This window comes from Papio anubis, chromosome 3 (assembly GCF_008728515.1).
Source record: "Papio anubis isolate 15944 chromosome 3, Panubis1.0, whole genome shotgun sequence".
Classification (NCBI taxonomy): Eukaryota; Metazoa; Chordata; class Mammalia; order Primates; family Cercopithecidae; genus Papio; species Papio anubis.
The window spans coordinates 149,399,932-149,421,972 of record NC_044978.1 but is presented as its reverse complement, the minus strand read 5'-3'; the positions used below and the strand labels follow the sequence as shown (position 1 = coordinate 149,421,972).

General features: G+C 35.9%; 1 long non-coding RNA gene across 1 annotated transcript in view; it reads right to left on the bottom strand.

Moving 5' to 3' along the window:
* LOC103884317 overlaps positions 1 to 18,911 on the bottom strand; it is a 30,362-nt gene extending 11,451 nt beyond the window's left edge. Inside the window, exon 1 of the long non-coding RNA XR_646863.4 lies at positions 16,639 to 18,911. This is a non-coding gene — a long non-coding RNA (uncharacterized LOC103884317). The remainder of the gene's footprint in view (positions 1 to 16,638) is intronic.
* Between the last annotated feature and the right edge of the window lie 3,130 nt (positions 18,912 to 22,041).

The following is a 22,041-nucleotide window of genomic DNA, read 5'->3' as shown; positions in this document are numbered from 1 at the left end:
TTGGTGCACCCATCACCCAAGCAGTACACTGAACCCAGTTTGTAGTCTTTTATCCCTCACGCCCTTCCCATTCTTTCCCCCAGAGTCCCCAAGGTCTATTGTGTCATTCTTATGCCTTTGCATCCTCATAGCTTAGCAAAAAATTATGGGAAATCCAGCATCTTTAAATGATGTCTTGAGACCATATTCTCCTGTGCTTCCCCTGTGAACAAGCAAGTAATGATGGATCCAGTAGTTACCACCATGATATAATGCATGAGAGTCCACCACAATCATGTTTTCTAGCCATGCATAACCACAGGAAAAATGATAGGTAAGTAAATATACCAATCTAGGCCTAAGGATGAGCATTTGGTTCTACTACTGCCTTTTTGTCCACTTAACCCAATTAGGTGGCTTCATATTTTTTAAAAGTTCAGTGTCTATCTGTAAGCCCCATGAGTATATGATCCTAGAATTTAGAAATTGTTTTATAATTTGTATTTAATTTACATGGATTAGAATGTTATTAACTACCCTTGGTGCTCATGAAGTATCTTTTCCCCTAATATATCTTCCACAGTGCAACTTCATAGTGAGTCCACATAGATAGAAAAAGCTATTTGAAGAAAATACTTTAGCAATTTCTCCCATGAACAGTTTTTTGTTTGTTTGTTTTTGCCTCTAGCTTCAGTAAAACAAGTTGTAAATAACTTTATAGGCAAAACATTGGTCCCTGATAAATCACAAGATTTTTTTTTCTTTGAAGGCTAGTAATGATATTGATGAGGAAGAGCAGCTTGATCTACAAAATTATTTAGGGTTCCAGATGCCTTCCATCTTGCTCTGCCATGCCCTCTTGTGCTATACCTCTTCTATCTATGTGGCAGACCTTACATAAATACTTGCAGCTGTATTGTCAACACAATGTATATACCTGAGAGGGGAGAAAAAAATTCCAGAGCAAGCATTTATCTTTTGAGACAGTGAAATCTGAGACAGTTACAGTGAAATCACACACATTACTCCCATTGTTCAGAACTAGTAACATCAGCTTGCCAGCTACAAAGGAGAGAGGGAAATGTAGTCTCTAGCTTCTCATTCCTAGGCCTAGGTAAAATGCTATTAAGATGGAAAAGGAAAATAAAATGGAAAAAGAGTACAAAGTCTACTGCAGGTAATAAACAAGTGTACAATTAAATACATAGTATGGCAGATAATGAACAGTACTATGGAAACTATATATATAAAAAAGAACCTTTTCCCCTGTTATATCTTCCGCAGTGCAACTTAATAGTGAGTCCACATAGATAGAAAAAGCTATTTGAAGAAAATATTTTAGCAATTTCTCCCATGAACAGTTTTTTGTTTGTTTTTGCCCCCAGCTTCAGTAAAATAAGCTGCAAATAACTTTATAGGCAAAATGTTGGTCCCTGATTAATAAGGTTGGTGCTCTAATTTATATATATATATATACATGTATGAAAAAGAGTTACTATCATTTATTTTAAACAAGGTGTTCAGGAAAATCCCTTCTGGACATATTAGCAAAAATGATGGCAGAAGGACCTCCAAAAATGATCTCCTCCACAAAAGTAATGAGAAAATTGACCAAAAAAATGTCAGAATCATTTCTTCAAAATACTGGAAAAAATAACAAAAATCTTGAAGTAACACAGGGAGGATTTATTCAGGAAAAATAAATGATCTCAGCAAGAGCAGTCAGTGTTCTAATCTTATCTCCTGCTCTCCAGCTCTGCAGTACCCTTGAGAATAAACAGCCCACATTTCCACGGTAGCTCAGAAGCCATCAAAGGGAGTATAAAGGAGTTGCAACTTTTTAAAAAGCTTCATTCCAAATCAGCTGTCATTATTTGAGCAGTCTGATGATTCTCTGAAAGATATCACTTACCAGGCTACCTATACTTGGCCTGTTTAGGAGCTCACCTAGTGCAAAAATTATTTTCCCTGAAGAATATTTATCAAAAACAATTACTGGAAAGTGTTTTAACTTTGTGGTTGCCTTAGGCAGTGGATAACAGGAGAAACAATGAATAAAAATTTAAAAGGAAAAGTTGAGAAATGACATGTCAATACGGTCTTTGAAAAAATTTTAAACACAATTTTTGTAATTTAGAAAGTCATATACAGGCCGGGCGCGGTGGCTCAAGCCTGTAATCCCAGCACTTTGGGAGGCCAAGACGGGCGGATCACGAGGTCAGGAGATCGAGACCATCCTGGCTAACCCGGTGAAACCCCGTCTCTACTAAAAAATACAAAAAACTAGCCGGGCGAGGTGGTGGGCGCCTGTAGTCCCAGCTACTCGGGAAGCTGAGGCAGGAGAACGGCGTAAACCCGGGAGGCGGAGCTTGCAGTGAGCTGAGATCCGGCCACTGCACTCCAGCCTGGGTGACAGAGCGACACTCCGTCTCAAAAAAAAAAAAAAAAAAAAAAAAGAAAGTCATATACATGCATAGGATTGTGCACATGCTCCGGGGTGTGGTAATGCTCAGAAAATCCTTAAGAAGTCCTATATTACCACCACCTCTGGCTGACCATAGGGACCTGTGCAACGAGAAACTGAGAGCTAAGGAAGAGTTGTCCATTGCCTAACTGAATGTTGAGGGCCTGCTTTGCAACAAGCACAGAAAGCCACTCAGCAAAAGCTAGAAGATGTATTGGTTCCAGACTTTTAAGGAAATTATCCAATCATTATCTGAGCACTAAGGTAATAGAGTAATCTAAAAGACCACATATGACAATAAATATGGACTTTACCAAATTAACTCAGAAATTACTAAACAAACAAACAAGACTACTACAGCAAGCAGCAGCATCAAATCCTGGAGAGGGGGAAGAATTTTATTTCTAGAATTGTCATATTAGATTATTTAAAATGTCCTGTTTCTAACAAAAGATTATGAGATGCAAATACCTAAGAAAGTGTGACCCATGCATAAGAAAAAAATCAATAGCAACTATTCCCAAGAAAGCCCAAAAGTTGACTTACTACATAAATATTTTTCTACCAGCTGTATGAAATATGTTCAAAGACCTCAAGGACATGATAGGTAAAGAACTAAAAAAAAGTATGAAAGCAATGACTTACCAAATATGGAATATGACTAGAGATAATCTTTGACAAACTTGACAAAAACAAGCAATGAGGAAAGGATTCCCCATTTAATAAATGGTGCTGGGAAAACTGCCTAGCTATATGCAGAAAACTGAAACTGGACCACTTCCTTACACCTTATACAAAAATTAACTTAAGGTGGATTAAAGACTTAAATGTAAACCCTAAAACCATAAAAACCATAGAAGAAAACCTAGGGAATACCATTCAGAACATAGGCATGGGCAAAGACTTCATGACAAAAACACCAGAAGCCATTGCAACAAAAGCCAAAATTGACAAATGGGATCTAATTAAACTAAAGAGCTTCTGGACAGCAAAAGAAACTATCATCAGAGTGAACAGGCAACCTACAGAATGGGAGAAAATTCTTGCAATTTATTCACCTGAAAAAGGTCTAATATCCAGAATCCACAAGGAACTTAAACAAATTTAAAAGAAAAAAAAAAAATTAAAAAGCGGGCAAAGGATATGAACAGACACTTCCCAAAAGAAGACATTTACGTGGCCAACAAACATATGAAAAAAAAGCTCATCATCACTGTTCATTAGAGAAATGCAAATCAAAACCACAATGAGATACCATCTCACATCAGTTAGAATGATGATCATTAAAAGGTCAGGAAACAACAGATGCTGGAGAGGATGTGAAGAAACAGACATGCTTTTACACTGTTGGTGGGAGTGTAAATTAGTTCAACAATTGTGAAAGACAATATGGAGATTCCTCAAGGATCTAGAACCAGAAATACCATTTGACCCAGAAATCTCATTACTGGGTATATACCCAAAGGATTATAAATCATTCTATTATAAAGACACGTGCACATATATGTTTATTGCAGTACTATTCACAGTAGCAAGACTTGGAACCAATCCAAATGCCCATCAATGTTAGACTGGATAAAGAAAATGTGGCACATATACACTACGGAATACTATGCAGCCACAAAACAGAAAGAGTTCATGTCCTTTGCAGGGACATGGATGAAGCTGGAAACCATCATACTCAGCAAACTAACACAGGAACAGAAAACCAAACACCACATGTTCTGACTCATAAGTAGGAGTTGAACATTGAGAACACATGCACACAGAATGGGGAACATCACACACCAGAGCCTGTCGGGGATGGAAGGCAAGGGCAGGGAGAACATTAGGACAAATACCTAATGCATGAGGTGCTTAGAACCTAGATGACAGGTTGATAGGTGCAGCAAAACACCATGGCACTTGTATACCTATGTAACAAATAGGTGTTCTGCACATGTATCCCAGAACTTAAAGTATAAAAAATAATATATATATATATATATATATATATATATATATATATATATATATATATTCTGGAATTGAAAATAAAAAAACTGAAATAAAAATTTACTAGAGTGGTTCAACAGCAAATTTGAGAGGGCAGAAGAAAGTATCAGCAAACATAGAGATAAGTTGATTGAAATGATTCAGTCTGAGAAACAGAAAGATAAAGAACAACAACAACAAATTAACAGAGTCTTAGAGAGCTGTTATAGATAACATCACCTGTACCAATATATGCATTACGGGAATCCAGGAAGGGAGGAAAGGAAAAGGGGATAGAAAGAAAATTTGAAAAAAAAATCACAAAAAGCTTAACAAATTTTATTTCAAAAGTAACACTAATCTATACATCAAAGAAGTTCAATGAACTCCAGATAGGTTAAATTCAATAAGGATTATACTCAGATGAGCTGTAATCAAATTGTCAAAGACAAAGAAAGAAAGAACCTTGAAAGCAGCCAGAAAGAACTGATTCATCATGTAAAAAGAATCCTCACTAAGATAAACAGCTAGTGTATAATTAGAAACTATTGAGGCCAGGGACAATGGAATGACATATTCAAGTTGCTAAAAGAAAAACAAAAACTTCACTCAGTAATTCTAAATCCAGCAAAATTATCTTCCAAAAATTAAAAAGAAATTGAGATATCACCAAACAAAAACTGAGATCATTGTCACTGACAAAATAGGTTTATGAGAAATGTTAAATGTAGTACTTCAGACTGACCTGAAAAGACACTACATTAAGAATCTACATTAAGAATTAAGGATATTGGTGAAAGTAATTATACAGGTAGATGTAAAAGAGAGTGTAAATATATTTGAAATTTGTGATTACTCTTTTTTTCTTGTATCTGATTTAAAAGACAACTATATAAAGCAACAATTATATATGTGTATTCATTTATATTACATACAATGTACAAAGATGTAATATGAATGACAATGATAGCACAAAGGAGAACAAAAGAAGTGGTGCAATATTGGAGCAAAGTTTTTGTACACTATGGAAATTAAGCTGGTATAAATCTGAAATAGACTCTTGTAAATAACAATGTTAATCGTAATTATCAGGGAACAATTAAGAAAATAACAGAGTAAAAGAAATGGCAAAGGAATTAAATGGTACACTAGAAAATATCTGTTTAGCCAAAAGAAAGCAGGAGTAGAATAATAGAGGAATGAAAAGACATTGAAAACAACTAGAAACATGACAGATATAAATCCTAACTTATCAGTGATTATAGTAAATTTGAAGGGATTAAACATTTCAATCAAAAAGGAAGCAATTAGTAGAATAGATAAAACGCTATGCTGTGACTATATTCCATCTACAGAAGATACACTTTATGTTAAAAGACACAAATTGGTTGAAACTAAATAGATGGAAAAAGACATACCATGTATACAGCAACCAAAGTGCTATAGTAACTTTTCTAATAAAAGGCAAAATATACTTTGGAGGAAAACTATTACGAGAGACAAAAAGTACAATCTATAATGCTAAAAAGGTCAGTCCATCAAGGAGATATAATTATAAAACTGTATGTCCCTAACAACAGAGACCCAAAATACATGAAGCAGAATTAGAAGAAGAAATAGACAATTCAACAATAATAGTTGGAGATTTCAGCACCTGACTTTCAGTGATGAATAAAATAAGAAGATAGAAGATTAGCAAGGAAATGAAATATACAAATATGAACTCAAGATAGGTAAAAGACATAAATGTAAGATAAAAAAATGATAAAACTCATAGTAGAAAACATAGGCATAAATCTTTGTGGCCTTGGACTAGGCAAAAGTTTCTTAGACAAGACACCTAAAGCATAAGCAAACAGAAAAAATATTAACAGATATATTGCACTTCATCAAATTAAAAACATTTGTGCATCAAGGGACACTTTCAATAAAATTTAAAGATAACATACAGAAGAGCCGATCATACTTACAAGTCATGCATTTAATAAGATTTTAGATCCAGAACATATTTCTAAAACTCTTAAAGTTCAATAATAAAAAGACGACTCAGTGAGAAAAAAATGGGTCAAATATTTGAATAGCTATTACTACATAGGAAATATATAAAGTTTACAAAACACATGAAAAGATTATCAAAATCATTAGTTATTAGGTAAATGCAACCAAACCATAATGAGATACCCCTTCACACCCACTAAGATAGCTATAACAAAAAAGATGCACACTAACAAGTGTTGGCAAAGATGTGGAGAAATTGAAAACATACATTGGCAAGATAAAATAGTGCAGTTACTTTGGTGAACATTTTGAAGGTTCCTCAAAAAGTTAAACATAAATTTACTATATGACCCAGCCATGCCACTTTTAGGGCACATACACAAGAATTGAAAACATATACTCACTCAAAAACTTGAACACAAATGTTAATAAGATTAACATACTTAACATATAAATAAATTCATACCCGCTAAAAAAGTGGAAGCAACCTAAATGCCTATTAACTGATGAATGGATACACAAAGTATAGTATAACCACACAATGAAATATTATCAAGTTCTGATACATGAACTTCGAAAACATTATTCCAAGTGAAAAAAGCCAGACATAAAATCATACACATATTGTACAATTCTACTTGCACAAAAGGTCAAGAATATGCAAACTCACAAAGATAGAAAGACTAGTGGTTGCCAGGAGCCAGCAGGGGGCTGGGGAAGAGAAGAGAATGAGGAGTGACTGATCTATGAGAAAAGGGCTTCTTCAAGAGGGTTACAAAAATGTTCTAGAATTAGTGGTAATGGTTTCATAAGCTTTTAATATGCTGAAATACACTGACTTGTATGATTTTAAATGGTGAAGTTTATTATATGTGAATTATATTTCAATAAAATAAAAGAAAGGTAAAAAAGAAATCCTTTTTTAGAAAGCGGCATTTGGAGAGAAATTTGAACAAAGATAAGGAGTAATCTACCAGATATCCAGGAGAAAATGAACACCAAATGATATTAAACAACAGAATTTATTCAAAAGTTTAATAATTAATATTCCAGTTTTGATTTGTAAGTCTTTGTTACTGTCATGGCAGAGTTTAATGTAGTCATATTTTGAGGAAAGAATGAGGAGAGTAAATAAAAAGTTAAGAGACTTAGAAAGAAGATATTTAATTTTTGAATCATGTAAAAAGGAAAGTGGGAATTTTTGAAAATATAAGAAAAATTAGAGTAAATTTAAAAGAGCTGCAATGAGGATAAAATATGAGAAGCATTGATATAATAATAACAAAATTAAGCACTAAAATCTGACAGATATGGAGTATATCTCACCTCTGCATCAGCTAGCTATTTCTCTAGAAGTTTCCTTACTCTGTGTTCTTTAGTTTCCCATGACCTATACAGAAAACTGAGGAATAATTTCAAGAAAATAACATGGGAATAAGATGAGAAAAATCACATTTACCTTAATGGTTTTCTGTGAAAGATGAGCAAGATGACTTAAGTAACACACTGAATTTGATACCTGGTAGATTCTCAATATATAATAATTATTCACAATAATCACCTGAATGGACACTACATGAGTTCTGAGGGGTCTGAAGTTTTAAAAAGTAAAATTATCTATTTAAATATGTGTTTTTAAAATTGATAAGATATATGGAACATATTCAAAAAGACTTCACATTTTAATTATTTAAATACTAATTTAATTTTGGACTTTTAAATTTTAATGTAACAGCATAGGAGACTAATGCAGAGGCTTTGCCTGTATTTTTAAGGTATTAATTGGTTACAAATTGACCTTTATTGGAGAGATAAAAATGTATTTAGAGACTAAATTTAAAAAATGCTTTCCACATTAACCCAATATTTTTAGAAAACAAGCATGTTATCCTTAAAACTATTTTGAGAATAACACTGTGGTGAAAAATGCTACCAAAAAAATTACTTTGCTAATTAAAGCCTATGAAACCAAATAACTGTTTTTAGAAATTGATTTTGCTGGTTCCCATGCTAAAGAGAAGTACTTCTCATGTTTCTTTCAAGTGAGATAAAGTTAGTGAAAAATCTGGCTAAGGGAGGATGAGAAGGAGTTTACATATTTGAACATTTTTGCTGACATATGCCAGAATATTTTTATAAACAATGCTAGGGAGATTGAAGTCTTCTGGGGATTAAAGGAACCATGAAATAGAGAAGGAGCACGTCAGGGGAAAGGGGCTGTGTCCCTCCCTCCTCTGAACAGTCTCCAACCAAAAGATCTTGGCAAGTTAACACCTCTGTTTCTCTTTTTCTGATTTTCTAAAATGAGAGACTTTTACTTAATGGAATATGTGATCCCTCCTGATTCTAATTTTATATGGTTCTGTGCAATATTTTCTCTTCTAGAAAAAAATATGCCAAGGCTTAATGCAGACTTTTCCTCTTTAGGTATTACTAAAAGGTAGCTGCAAATTCCAGAGGTTGGGTCAAATTTGCCTTGGTGGATTATATGATGTTTCTCTCTTCAGTTTCATTCTTTTTTTTTTTTTTCTTTGCTGTTGTGGTTCCTTCTGCCACTAGAGAAGGCAACTAGAATTTCTGCTATAGGTCTCATTATACCGAATGCCAGAGGGATATCCAAAACACACAGCAACCAGTATAGCAAAGGTATGAAACAGTCAAAAGACATTGGCCATGTAGGCATACATCAGCCCTGCCAAAGCTAGAGGCAAAACCTGATTGATTTAGGTGAAGCTCAGAAATATTTGTGTATGTGCTGATGAACACATATATCAACCTAAATAAATATATCAACCTAAATAACAAGCCTAGAGAGATTCTCTAAAAGAAAATTATATTTATTCAGGAATAGGGCATTGCCATGTGACTACACATACCATAGCAAACTATGTGCATATTCAGAAAGGTAAAGGAAGACACAAATTTTTAAAAGAAAAATGTAGGAAGGTTATGTAATTGTTTTCAGATAATTTCCCTTGGCCACAAGACTCAATAACAAAGGAGACACCAGTCTGAGGTTAGACAGGTAGTAGCTGGGCATATGTTCTCATGATAGTATTTTTTGTGTGAGGTTGCAATGACCTTTGTACGAGGTAGTTTTTACCAAACCTCTTGTTATAGTTCTGATATCAGGCATACCAGGGTAAGAACCCTTTCTTTACAGCCTTTCCAGGCTCTATTTGCCTTTTTTTTTTTCTTTTTTCACAAGTGATTTCATTTTGATTCTCATAACTCTTACACATACATTTGATAAATTAGAACTGTATCAATTTCAAAACGTATTTATTTTATAAATGGAATTATTTTAATGTTTAAAATGTCCAAAGAGATAAATGAAGGAATAATATTCACTAAAACTGAACAGAAGGCATCTTTATCCAACCATCCATTGATGGACTCTTAGGTTGATTACATGGCTTTGTTACTGTGAATGGTGCTGTGATAAACATACAAGTGCAGGTATCTTTTTAGCATAATGATTTCTTTTGCCTTATGTAAGTAGTAGTGGGATTGCTTAATCAAATGGTAGTTCTATTTTTAGCTCTTTCAGAGATCTCCATATTGTTGTTCATAGACTTTGACCTAATTTATATCCCAAACAACAGTACATAAGCATTCCACTTTCTATGCACCCTCACTGACATGTGCTGAATTTGAATTTTTAATAAAAGCCATTCTAGTTGGTGTAAGATGGCATCCCATGTGGTTTTAAGTTGCATTTCTCTGATGACTAACGAGGCTGAGCAGTTTTTGTGTTTGTTGGCCACTTGTACATATTCTTTTGAAAAATGTCTGTTCATGTCCTTTGTCTGCTTTTTAATGGAGTTATTTGTTTTTTCTTGAGTTGTTTGACTTCCTTTTAGGTTCTAGATATTAATCTTTTATTAGATACATAGTTTACAAATATTTTCTCCTTTTCTGTACATCATCTTGTCTACTCTGTTGATTATTTCTTTTGCTGCCCAGAAGCTTTTTTAGTTTACCTAGTTACCATTTGTACATTTTTGTTTTTGTTGCATTTGCTTTTGAGGACTTACTCATAAGTTCTTTGCTTAGCCCAATGTCCAGAAGAGTTTTTCCTAATTTTTCTTCTAGAATTTTTATAGTTTCATGTCTAACATGTAAGTCTTTAATTCATCTTCAGTTAATTGTTGTATATGGTGAGAGATATGGGTCCAGTTTCACTCATGGCTATCCAATTTTCCTAGCATCATTTATTAAATATGGTGTCTTTTCTCCAGGGTAGTTTTAAAAAAATTTTTTTAAGAATAAAACCTACCGATGCATTCATCCAGGGTAGGTTTTTTGACTTTGTTGAAAATAATTCAGCTGTAAATATAGAGGTTTTATTTCAGGATTCTCTACTCTGTTTCATTGATCTATGTGTATATTTTTACACCAGTACCATGCTGTTTTTGTCACTATAGCCTTGCAGTATAATTTGAAATTGGATAAAGTGCCGCCTCCAGCTTTATTAATTTTGCTTGTGATTACTTTTTCTATGTGGACTATCTTTTGGTTTCATATGAATTTTAGGATTGTTCTTTCTAATTCTGTGAAAAATGACAGTGGCAATTTTGTAGGAATTGCATTGAATCTGTAGATTACATTGAGCAGTATGGTCATTTTAATAATACTGAGTCTTCCAATCAATGAGTATGCCATGTTTTTTCATTTGTTTGTGTCATCCACAATTTCTTTCATCAATGTTTTGTAGTTCTCCTTGTAGAGATCTTTCACCTCCTTGAGTAAATGTATTCCAAGAATTTTTTTTTTTTTTGGTAGTTATTATACATGGGATTGAGTTCTTGATTTGGTGCTCAGCTGGATAGTTACTAGTGTGTAAAAATGCTACTAATTTTTGTAGTGTAATTTTGTACCCTGAAACTTTACTGACATTACTTATAAAATCTAGAGTCTTTTGGAGGAGTCTTTAGGGTTTTCTAGGTATAAGATCATATAATATGCAAACACAGATAATTTGACTTCCTCTTTTCCAATTTGAATGCCTTTTATTTCTTTCTCTTGCCTGACTGCTCTCCGTAGGACTTCCAGCACTATGTTGAACAGGAGTAGGGAAAGTGAGCATTCTTGTCTTCTTAAAGTCCTTAGGGTGAAATGCTTTTAACTTTTCCCCATTCAGTATGATGTTGACTGTGTGTTTCTTGTGTATGGTTTTTGTTATTTTGAGGTATTTTTTCAATGTCTAGTTTGTATCCTGAAATTGTACTGACATTACTTACTTATAAAATCTAGGGATCTTTTGGAGTGTTTTTTCACGAAGAGATGCTGAATTTTATCAAACGAATCAAATATTTTTTCTGAATCTATTGAGATGATCATATGGTTTTTTGCTTTTCTGTTTATGTTGTGAATCACATTTATTAATTTGTGTGTGTTGAACCATCCATGAATCCCTGGAATAAAACCTGGTTGATAGTTGTTTCTTTTTAATGGGCTATTGGATTTGGTTTGCTAGTACCCTGTTGAGGATTTTTGCATTTATATTCACCAGGGATATTGGCCTGTAGCTTGTTGTTGTTCTTTCCTTCCCTGGCTTTGATATCAGGGTAATACTGGGTTCATAGAATGAATCAGAGGGGATTTCTGATCCCTGAAATGATTTTGGAATCGTTTCTATAGGATTGGTAAAAGTTCTTCTCTGTATGTCTGGTATAATTCAGCTGTGAATCCATCTGGTCCTGAGCTTTTTTTGGTTGGGAGATGTTTCATTACTTATTTAATCTCACTACTCCTTATTGGTCTATTCAGGATTTCTAGTTATTCCTGGTTCATGTTGGGAGGCTGCATGTTTCCAGGAATTTGCCTGTTTCCTTTAGGTTTTCTAGCTTGTGAGTGTAGATATGTTCATAGAAATCTCTGACGATCATTTGTATTACTGTGGTATCAGTTGTAATGCCTCCTTTTCATTTCTGATTATGCTTATTTGAATCTTCTTTTTGTCTTAGTTAATCTAGCTAGTGGTCTATCAACTTTGTTTATCTTTCCAAAAGAGAAACTTTACATTTCATTGATCCTTTACATTTTTTATCTCTATTTCATTTAGTTCTGTTCAGATCTTTGTTATTTCTTTTCTTCTGCTAGCTTTGGGCGTGGTGTGTTCTTGTTTTTAGTTCCAAAGATGTGATGTTAGGTGGTTAATTTGTAATCTTTCTATTGTTTGATGTAGGCCTTTCATTGCTCCTTTTTAGCACTGCTTTTGCTACATGTTGCCTCTATTTTCATTCATTTCAAAAAAATTATTGATTTTCACTTTAATTATTGACCAAATATAAGTCAGAACAGGTGGCTTGATTTCCACGTATTTGCTTAGTTTTGAGAGTTCCTTTTACTATTGATTTCTAGTTTTATTCCACTATGATCTGAGAATAGTATACTTGATATAATTTTGATTTTTTTTAAGTTGATCAAGACTTATTTTGTGGCATAACATATGGTCTATTTTTAAAAATGATGCATGCACTAATAAGAAGAACGTATATTCTGCAGTTGTTGGGTAGAATGTCTGTTAGTTTCATTTGGTCTAGAGTTCAATTTAAGTCTAGTGTTGCTTTGTTGATCTTCTGCCTTGATGATCTATCTAGTGCTTTCAGTGGGGTGTTGAAATCTTCAACTATTATTATGTTGCTATTTATCTCTTTCCTTAGGTCTCTTAGTATTTATAAATCTGGGTACTCTGGTGTTGGGTGCATATATGTATGTACATATATATATGAATAATTATTATATTCTCATGTTGAATTGATCCCATTATTATTATATAATGACCTTCTTTGTCTTTTTTTTTTTTTACTATGGTTGATTTAAAGTCTGTTTTATCTGATATGAGTATAGCTACTCCTGCTTGCTTTTGGTTTCCATTGCACTGAATGTATTTTTCCACCCATTTATCTTGAGTCCATAAGTGTCATTACCACTTAGGTGGGTTTTGTTTCATCAGCTTATAATTCCATCCTGTTTTTGTATCCATTTCATCAATGTATATCATTTAAGTAGAGCATTTAGGCAATTTACATTTGAGGTTAATATTGGTGTGTGATATTTTATTTCTGTTATAATGTTAATTGTTCCCTAGTTGCTTTGTAGTCTCAGATGTGTAATTTTTTATAAGACCTGTGAGTTATATACCTCTGTATCCTTTTATGATGGTGATTATTGACCTTTGGTTTCCATGTTTAGAATTCCTTTGAGAATTTCTTACCAGACTAGTCTACTGTTGACAAATTCCCTTAATGTTTGCTTGTCTGAGGAAGACTTTATTTCTCTTTTATGTATGATACTTGGTTTAGTAGGATAAAAAAATTATTGACTGACACTTTTTTCTTTAAGAAAAAATAGGACCCCAATCTATTCTGACTTGCAGGGTTTCTGCTGAGATCTGCTGTTAGTGTGATAAAATTTCCTTTATTGTTAATTATGCTTTTCTCTTGCTGCCTTTCAGATTTTTTTCCTTCCTGATCACTTTAAATAGTCTAATCACTATATGCCTTGGTGGTTTGTCTTGAAAAACCATCTTAATGGAGTTCTCAAGGCTTCTTGTAGGTATAAATCTATAACTAGAATAGGAAAGTTTTCCTCAATTATTTCCTCAATTAGGTTTTCTAAACTTTCTATTTTTTCTTTTTCTCTCTCAGGAATATATATGACTTGTAGGTTTGAATGTTTTACATAATCATCTCATATTTTTCAAAGACTTTGTTCCCTTTTAAATTTCTTTAATAAAATTTTTGTCTTACTGTGTTAATTTGAAGAGCTGTTCAAACTCTGAAATTCTTTTATCTACTTGGTCTAGTCTACAGTTAAGGCTTTCAACTGTACTTTGTAATTCCTTCATGACTTTTTTGTTCCCAGAAGTTCTGAGCGCTTTTCTTTTTTAATCTATCTCTCTAGTGAACTTTTCATTCGTACCCTCATTATTTTTCTGCTTTCTTTGGTTGGTTTTTCACTGTGTCTTGGATTTCACTGAGCTTCTTTAAAATCAATATTTTGAGTTCTTTATGTGGTATTTCAAAAATTTAATTTTGGTGAGAATCCATTGCTAGAGATTTAGTGTGATCCTTCAAAAATGCTGTAACACTGTTCATCATATTACCAGAATTATTTCTCTGGTTTATTCTTATCTGGATATCATCTATTTTTATTAATTTTCATTTTATTTTTATTTGAACGGAATTTTTTCATCCTTGGGGATGTGACTATAATGTATGTTGTATATGATTATTTGCCTTTGATTTTGTATGCTTTCATTTGCCAAGACTATACTTTTATTGGTTATTGATAACCTTTGTGCAGTGGCTTTCTAAATGTTGGTTGTAGTAATGATGTCCTGGGCATATGAGCAGGCTCACTGCCTTATGTGAGGCCAGGACTACAGAGGTCACAGGAAGCTTATCTCATTTCCCAGTGTTTGCACTTCTGTCAGCAGGTTTTGTATTGGGTTGTGCAGTTCAACATCCAGGCCAGTAGGTGGTGATTATATGTAAGAGCTGAGTATGACCAAAGCAGATGGGTATATGCTTGATCTTGGTTTATTAGGAGGATCTCTCTGCTGCCTTCAATAATGAACTTGTCTGTACAATGCCTGGTCCACTGAGTTCCCTGCACAGCTGGGGAAGGGAGAAAGGTGGGCAAAGCTGGGCTGCTAAACTCACCCTCGGGCATCGCAATGAGGAGCACAACCTCAGTCTTAATGGGGATTCAGGGGAGATTCTAATGAAATGCATCAAGGTCTTTGCATGAAGTAGAGGGGATTTACCCAGCTCCATGTCTTGGATAGGTAGAAACATTATTTCCTTCCCTGTCAGGCCCCTGTCCTGGGGCTTCTGACTCTTAATTCAGACAGACACTGCTGTTTATCTCCTGGCCACAATGTAGCTAACAGCCATAGAAAACAATTGTTCCACGGCATGCTGCCCAATGGCTTTGGGTTGAAACCTCTTCTTTCAGACTGAAACAGATAGCTTTGAGACCTGCCTGTTTTCCACTGCAAGAATGCTGCTGCTCCATGTGTAGAGGGAGAGGGGCCCTGCCTTTCATGCATTCCCAACCCAGTGGACACTCAACAGTGGAGGTGCAGCTGCTCCTATTAGCCCTGGAATGGCCATCCACAGGTGTGTCCGTGCCTCTTCCCTGTGGGAGCAGCCATGTCTGTGTTTGTAGCAATGAGCAGGGTGAAGAGAAGTTCCCTTCTCCACATCAATGTCCAAGCACTGGAGCTGCCTAGATTCTAGGACAGAACCACACTCCTACCCCACAGGGCTGAGCACAGTGCCTGTGTATCCACTAGGAAAGGGGAAGTCACCTTCAGCCTACAAGTGTGGCATTCTGGGGGCACAGGAGAGCACATGTTCTTGTCTCCTTTGTCCCAAGGGGGCTTTATTGGTGTGCCACACTCTCTCTTCCCCTAGTAGCAGCATGGCCCAAGGGCCAGATCACTGGGAATTCTGCAGCTCCCTTGGGTCCAGTCAGCCCTGTCTGGCTACCTTAATTTGAGCAGGTGCTTTGGAATGTTTGCAGGGGATCCAATGATGTGGCAACAAAAAGGCTGAGATTTCCTGGACAGGACAGTCCCACAATGGGTATGCATCAACCCACCACTGCTCAGGTGTGGCAGGAGAGTGAGCAACCCTGCATAAACAGGCAGCCCAGTGCAATGCCCTCAAGAAGTTCCCACATCACCACTCACACCAGTGCCTGGGCTCATGATGGCAGAGGACCTATCCTACAGTTCAGCAATCAGCAGCCTACTGCAAGGGTGACAGAAGCCAGAAAACTCCACCTACGCTGTTCACCAGACACCAAGGGAGTTCAAGCTCTGCCAAACTCTTGCTTTGTTGTTGTGGTTGTTGTTCTGCGCTCTAGCTTCTCTCATAGGCTCTGGCACTCTTCTCTTAATATTCTATTCAAGTTATGATTATTCATCTGTAACTTTGGTTCTTCTTTCTGAGGAGAACTGGCCTCTGACATCTCTAGTCAGTCATCTTGGAAAAAATCTCTATTTTTATTTTAAGGGGAAAAATATTAAGTAGCACAGTTCAATTTAAAAATTCTTAACCAATTTACAATATTTATAAAATAAAACTAAGACACAGCAAAATGTCTATATGCAAAAGTAACAAATTATAACAGTAAGATATGAAATGCTGAAAACGTTGTTTCCTGATTATCAGTTATTAAATAATATGGTTGTTAACAAACAATACCTTTATATCCAGTGACGTCATCTCCAATCTGCTCCTAATTAAGTTTACTCTGGTCCTGTTGCTTCTTGTTTCAGGAACAATATGTGAATTGAGGGGAATTCTCATGATCTCTAGTTGCAGTTAGTGGAGGTTGAGTGGGGCTTTAAAATTCAAACGTTCTGTTTCATCTACTAGGTCATTTGCTCATGAGCTCATTGTTTAAACAATGGCTCTGTGTTTCTTTTCCTAATAGGCATTGGACTCTGTTTCAGAAGCTGTTTGAGTACAGGCAAAGATAGTTGTGGTTTAGCTATCAAGTGTGAGAAGAGGAGAAAGGAGCAAGGGAGTATATTGCAGGAGCATCTTTATACTTACAAATATTAAGTCTTCTTTGGCAAAGAGGAGAGTGAACAAAAAAGAAGGTTGATGGACAGGAATGAATTGGGGGACACAGACTCTGGGAAGGAGTAGTTTAAATGGTACTACTAAAAAATATTCAACCTTTTTTCTATGTCTCAGGAATTAAGGTGTGGGTGACAGCATTGGAAGATAAGCTTACACAAGAATAAATTATTTGAATCGCTGTTATATTTGCTTTCAGTAGAAATGTTGCAGTTGGTTAACAGATAAATCAATAAAATGTTAAGAAGGATGAAAATCACATTGGAAGTAAATTAATTAGAAGACTTTAGATAGTCTAAAAACTGAATCATGATGAGGTGGCAGGGTGTCATTTCTCATTAAGCCTTTTCACAATAATAAATAAAAGAGTGTGTTTTTGGAGACAAGAATGTGCTGCTAGAATTCGGTGCTTCATCAAGAAATGGGGGCATGAAAGAGAGCAGCTGAAAAGAAAGTGAAATAAATAAATGTTTTCTCTGTTTAATCTGCCCCAAATGCAGTCATGTAATGATGGATGGCTCAATTTAGTTAGCGTACTCTACACAGCAAAAGGTTATTTGCTTTCCATAGGTATTTGCATAGTTAGAAATCTTTGTTCTATTACCTGACTTAAAGAAGTAACATGTCATCAAGTATTTATTTCTTATATGGTAATGTAGCTTCTCAGTGGTGTCATGTGAAAAGAAAGGGAAAAAATAAATACAGAATAAAGTAAAACAGATCCTAAAACTTTTCATAACAAAGATTTCTAAACATAAGGCACATGAATATCTGAACAATAGTTTTAAATATCAATGATTGTATCCCACACACTTTCAATCTCTTTCCAAGGCATTTCCTCAGACCACCTGGCCCTTCCTTATTCAAACTAGAATGGTATATTCTTGCCACAGGAGAGAATATAATAGCCAAACTCAGGTCACAACGGAGTCCTCTCCATGAAAATCTAAAGTCTCTTGAAATTTATGGCAGAGGCATTAGCTTGAAGAAAAGATGTTTTGAGAATCAAACCAAAGGTCCTAAAAGATTCGAGACATAAAGTTTATGCCATAAAAATACATTTGAGAGAATGATGAAGCCAGGATAACCTTGTCCCCTGAATAAGAATTCCATAAAGTAGCCAGGGAGCATGAGTTGCCCAGGGAAGAAAGAGAAAACCTACTTCAGTGCATCCCGGATGAGGAGCCTGTGTCTTACGCCCTCACCCGAGGTCCAGAAGCAATTGAGTAGTTTTGCAAAAGTGCATGCAAATTGCCTGTCTATGATTCTGATTATATGCTATATGCACTGGGAGACGTAAAATTTTTAAAGTACTCCTGCAGGTTTGAAGACTTGAAAGCAGAGGTTCCAAATCTGCAGGTGAAGAAAAAAAAAACACTTTGCTCCCCATGACTGGGGGGGCAGTCAAAGGAAAATGGCTATGACATGTAATTAGGCAGACACACCTTAAGCAGCCTCAGAGAGTTCTCATGCTTTCCAGTGTGGCACAGGAAGCAGTAGAACTTTTCCTTATGTGGCACAGAATGGTGAGGGCGTGACTCGGAGAGCAGAGATCCTGGAAAGTCCTAGTGGTTGAGATGATGTGAGGGCACTGAAGTCATCTGTACGACCAAAAAGCAGAGAATGGAGAATGCTGAGGGTGTCTTAAAGGAACATCAGCATGGATGCCTGAGACCACATGTTCCCTACTTCCACCATGCCACATCCTCATTCTCACACCTTGGCACCAGTTCAGACCCTCAAGAACTCAGGAAAGATATTGACATCGTTGGGAGTAAAGCTAATGATTAACCAATACATTTGGGCTGGGCACAGTAGCTCACACTCTTAATCCCAGCACGTTGGGAGGCCAAGGCAGGAGGAATGCTTGAGTTCAGGAGTTTGAGACCAGCTTGGGGAATGTAACAACACCCCATTTCTACAATAAAAATTTTTTAAAAGAAAATACTAGGTAGATGTGGTGGCACAAGCCTGTAATCCCAGCTACTCAGGATACTGAGGCAGAAGGACTGCCTGAAGCCAGGAATTCAAAGCTACAGTGATTACAGCCTAGGAAACAGCGAAGGCCCATCTCCCAGGGGAAAAAAAGGAAAATTGGGAATTGACTAGCAATACCCAGAAGGAACTTCATCAAGAGGCATGGGCGAACGTACAAAAAAAAAAAATCAAAATTTTTCTTAGCAAAAAAATAAAGTTAGATGTTTTTGTTTTCCGTTCGGGAGTTTGTGCTTGGGAAGTCAACAGCATCTTTGAGGAAACACAAATCCAGATCAATAAACAGATGCACTATGCGGTGAATATTCCTTTCATAAAAGTGTTCTTCACTATGGAATAATGTACCAGAAGATGCTTTTAAAAATCCAATACTCTTTTAGTGCATATAACACATAATTGGAATTACAGAAATGCAGTTTACATAAACTTGTAAGGAAATAATCAAATGTCTAAAGCAAGGCCATTTGAAACCTACCATTTCTTTGGAGTATTTAACAAAATTCAGGTATCCATCTTTCTGTAGAGCTTAAGAAAGTGGTGCCCGTTTTAGCCACAATCCAGTAAGAAACACAATATTAACATGAATGAGCAAAGGGACAGGCCTATGAGTATCAGAAAGAGGGGACAACCTGCTGAGATGTGACAGCAGGGCCTGAGTCCTCAGTTGGTGGCATCTAGAAAGAAATTCAGGCCATTATTATCCTTAGCAAACTAACACAGGAACAGAAAACCAAATACCACATATTCTCACTTATAAGTCAGAGCTAAATGATGAGAACACATAGACACATAAAGGGAAACGAAACACAAGGGAACCTTTCAGAGGGTGGAGAGGGGAGGAGGGAGAGGAAAATAACTAATAGCTCATCGGTACTAGGCTTAATACCTGGGTAAGGAAATAATCTGTATGACAAATCCCCATGACACAAGTTTGCCTATGTAACAAACCTGCACTCGTACCCCTGAACTTAAATAAAAGTTAAAATAAAAAAGAAATTCAATTGATTCCTTTTTCCAATGAACATATGAGAAACACAATAACTGACACATGCACACAACCTTGGCACTAGGACAAAAAAAATAATAAAGAAATTCTGTAGGAAGTTGAACAGGGCTGAATAGGAATCACTACAGGTTAGGTGAATAGAATCAGCCCCTCTCAAGTCCATATTTATGGAATTCTTATTTCTCCTACCTATAGCTTGAACACAGGAGTCAGAAAACTCTTCCATTTGGTTGCTCTGTAAGTTGCAGGAGACAACACACGATCTGGGGAAAAATGATGTTTATGGCTGCCTTCGAACTCCACCAATTAACCTCATTGTACTCCTCTTACAGTACTCCTGTAAGATGCTCAGGAACCTACTGATCTGGGTTCTTTTTCCCAGGGCATAAAAGGTGCCAGCAAATATTCAAAGATCATCTCATCCTATAAGTCAGAAGCCAGGTTAAAGCAGAATATCTGGTTTGGTGGAATATGAAATGAAAAGAGGATTTCCTTTTTCTCTTGCTTCCAGGCATGCACACTCACAGTTCTTATTCAGGACACCCCGAGGCTGCAGAATATACAAGGCAATGAGATAATCACAAGACTCTTACTACAGTATACTGAAAATGCATTTGTATAGCAGTACACAGCAAATTTTTGTTATTTATGGTAATAGTGTCTTCAAAGTCACCAAGAACACTGAATTAGTGAATGCTAGACTATCGCTTCTAGGGGAAAACAGGTTCTATAAGCCCCTAGTCATGCTATTGTCATCAACTAATCAATAAGTAACCTTGTTTTATGTGTGTTTCTATTTAAAGACACCGTATTTAATATATATTGTTGATTAATATTGAACTTTAGGCTAATATCACTTTAACTCATGCCTGGATGGAGCTTACCTAATATAAGCTCTCTAAAGAACATCAAGGCGCCTTCCGCTTAAAAACACTAGAAGGTACTTCAGCACTGCATTTGGGGCCAGTCAAGCAGCAAAATCACCAATAAAAAAAAAGGAGAAAAAATGCAAAAAAAATGGCACTAAATAGACCACAAAAAGGACACATTTACAGTATGAGAGCTGAAATAAGAAGGTGGAGCATCACCTTACTTGACCTCAGCTGGGAACTACGAATTGGGAAGCTCAAATTTTTATCAGTCTGTGTGTGTCATAGTCTGCAAATTACCATGAAAGTGACATGAATATTGATTTGGGGGTCACAAATACATTTCAGTAAGAAGGCAAATTTTCCAATATGAAATCTGAATAATGAGGATCAACAGTATTTAAGAAGCATGGATATTAGCTTGCTAGTGGGTACAAATCAGGTAGATTTCATTAGTGAAAGAGTGCATGACTGAAACCTTTTCTTTATTCTTATTTGTGTTTGGCTTTAGGAAATCTCCAGATTCTTGCAGGACTCCACATATTGTCTATCACAGCATATTGCAGACAGGTTCCCAGGAAGCAGATTCTGAGTTGGTGATTTGCATGCAGGAAGTTTACTGAGAATTGCTTCTGAAATCAACACCTGTGGGGAAATGAAGATAGCAGAACTGGGCAAAGGGAAACATTGAACTGGGATGAGGTCATAAAGAAGGCATTAGGGAGGGCTGGAGCCAGACTAGGACTTCAGAGTGATACCACATTGAAGAAGAGAAGTTTGGTTTTTAAACTCACACTCTCTCCCCAACCAGGACAAGTTGTGCAGGTGGTCCCCCAGAAGAAACTGTGACTTTGGTTAGTGGCATTTTTCAGCAGCTGGCAATTCCCAAAAAGGGATCCAGCTGCATGCAGTTGCTGTCAATGCTCTCAGCAGCTGAGGGAATGAGTGCCTGCATCATAAGAGAAATGCAGGTGGTACACCATAACACTCACTACACTGTCAAGCACAAGAGGGCATTTTAGCAACTCAGTTGGAGACACTTTCAATGATGATAGAATAACTTATGGTGGCAGAATAATGGCCCCTGAAGATATCTATGCCCTGATTTCTGAAGCTTGTGACTGTTACATTACATGGCAAAAGGCCTTTGCA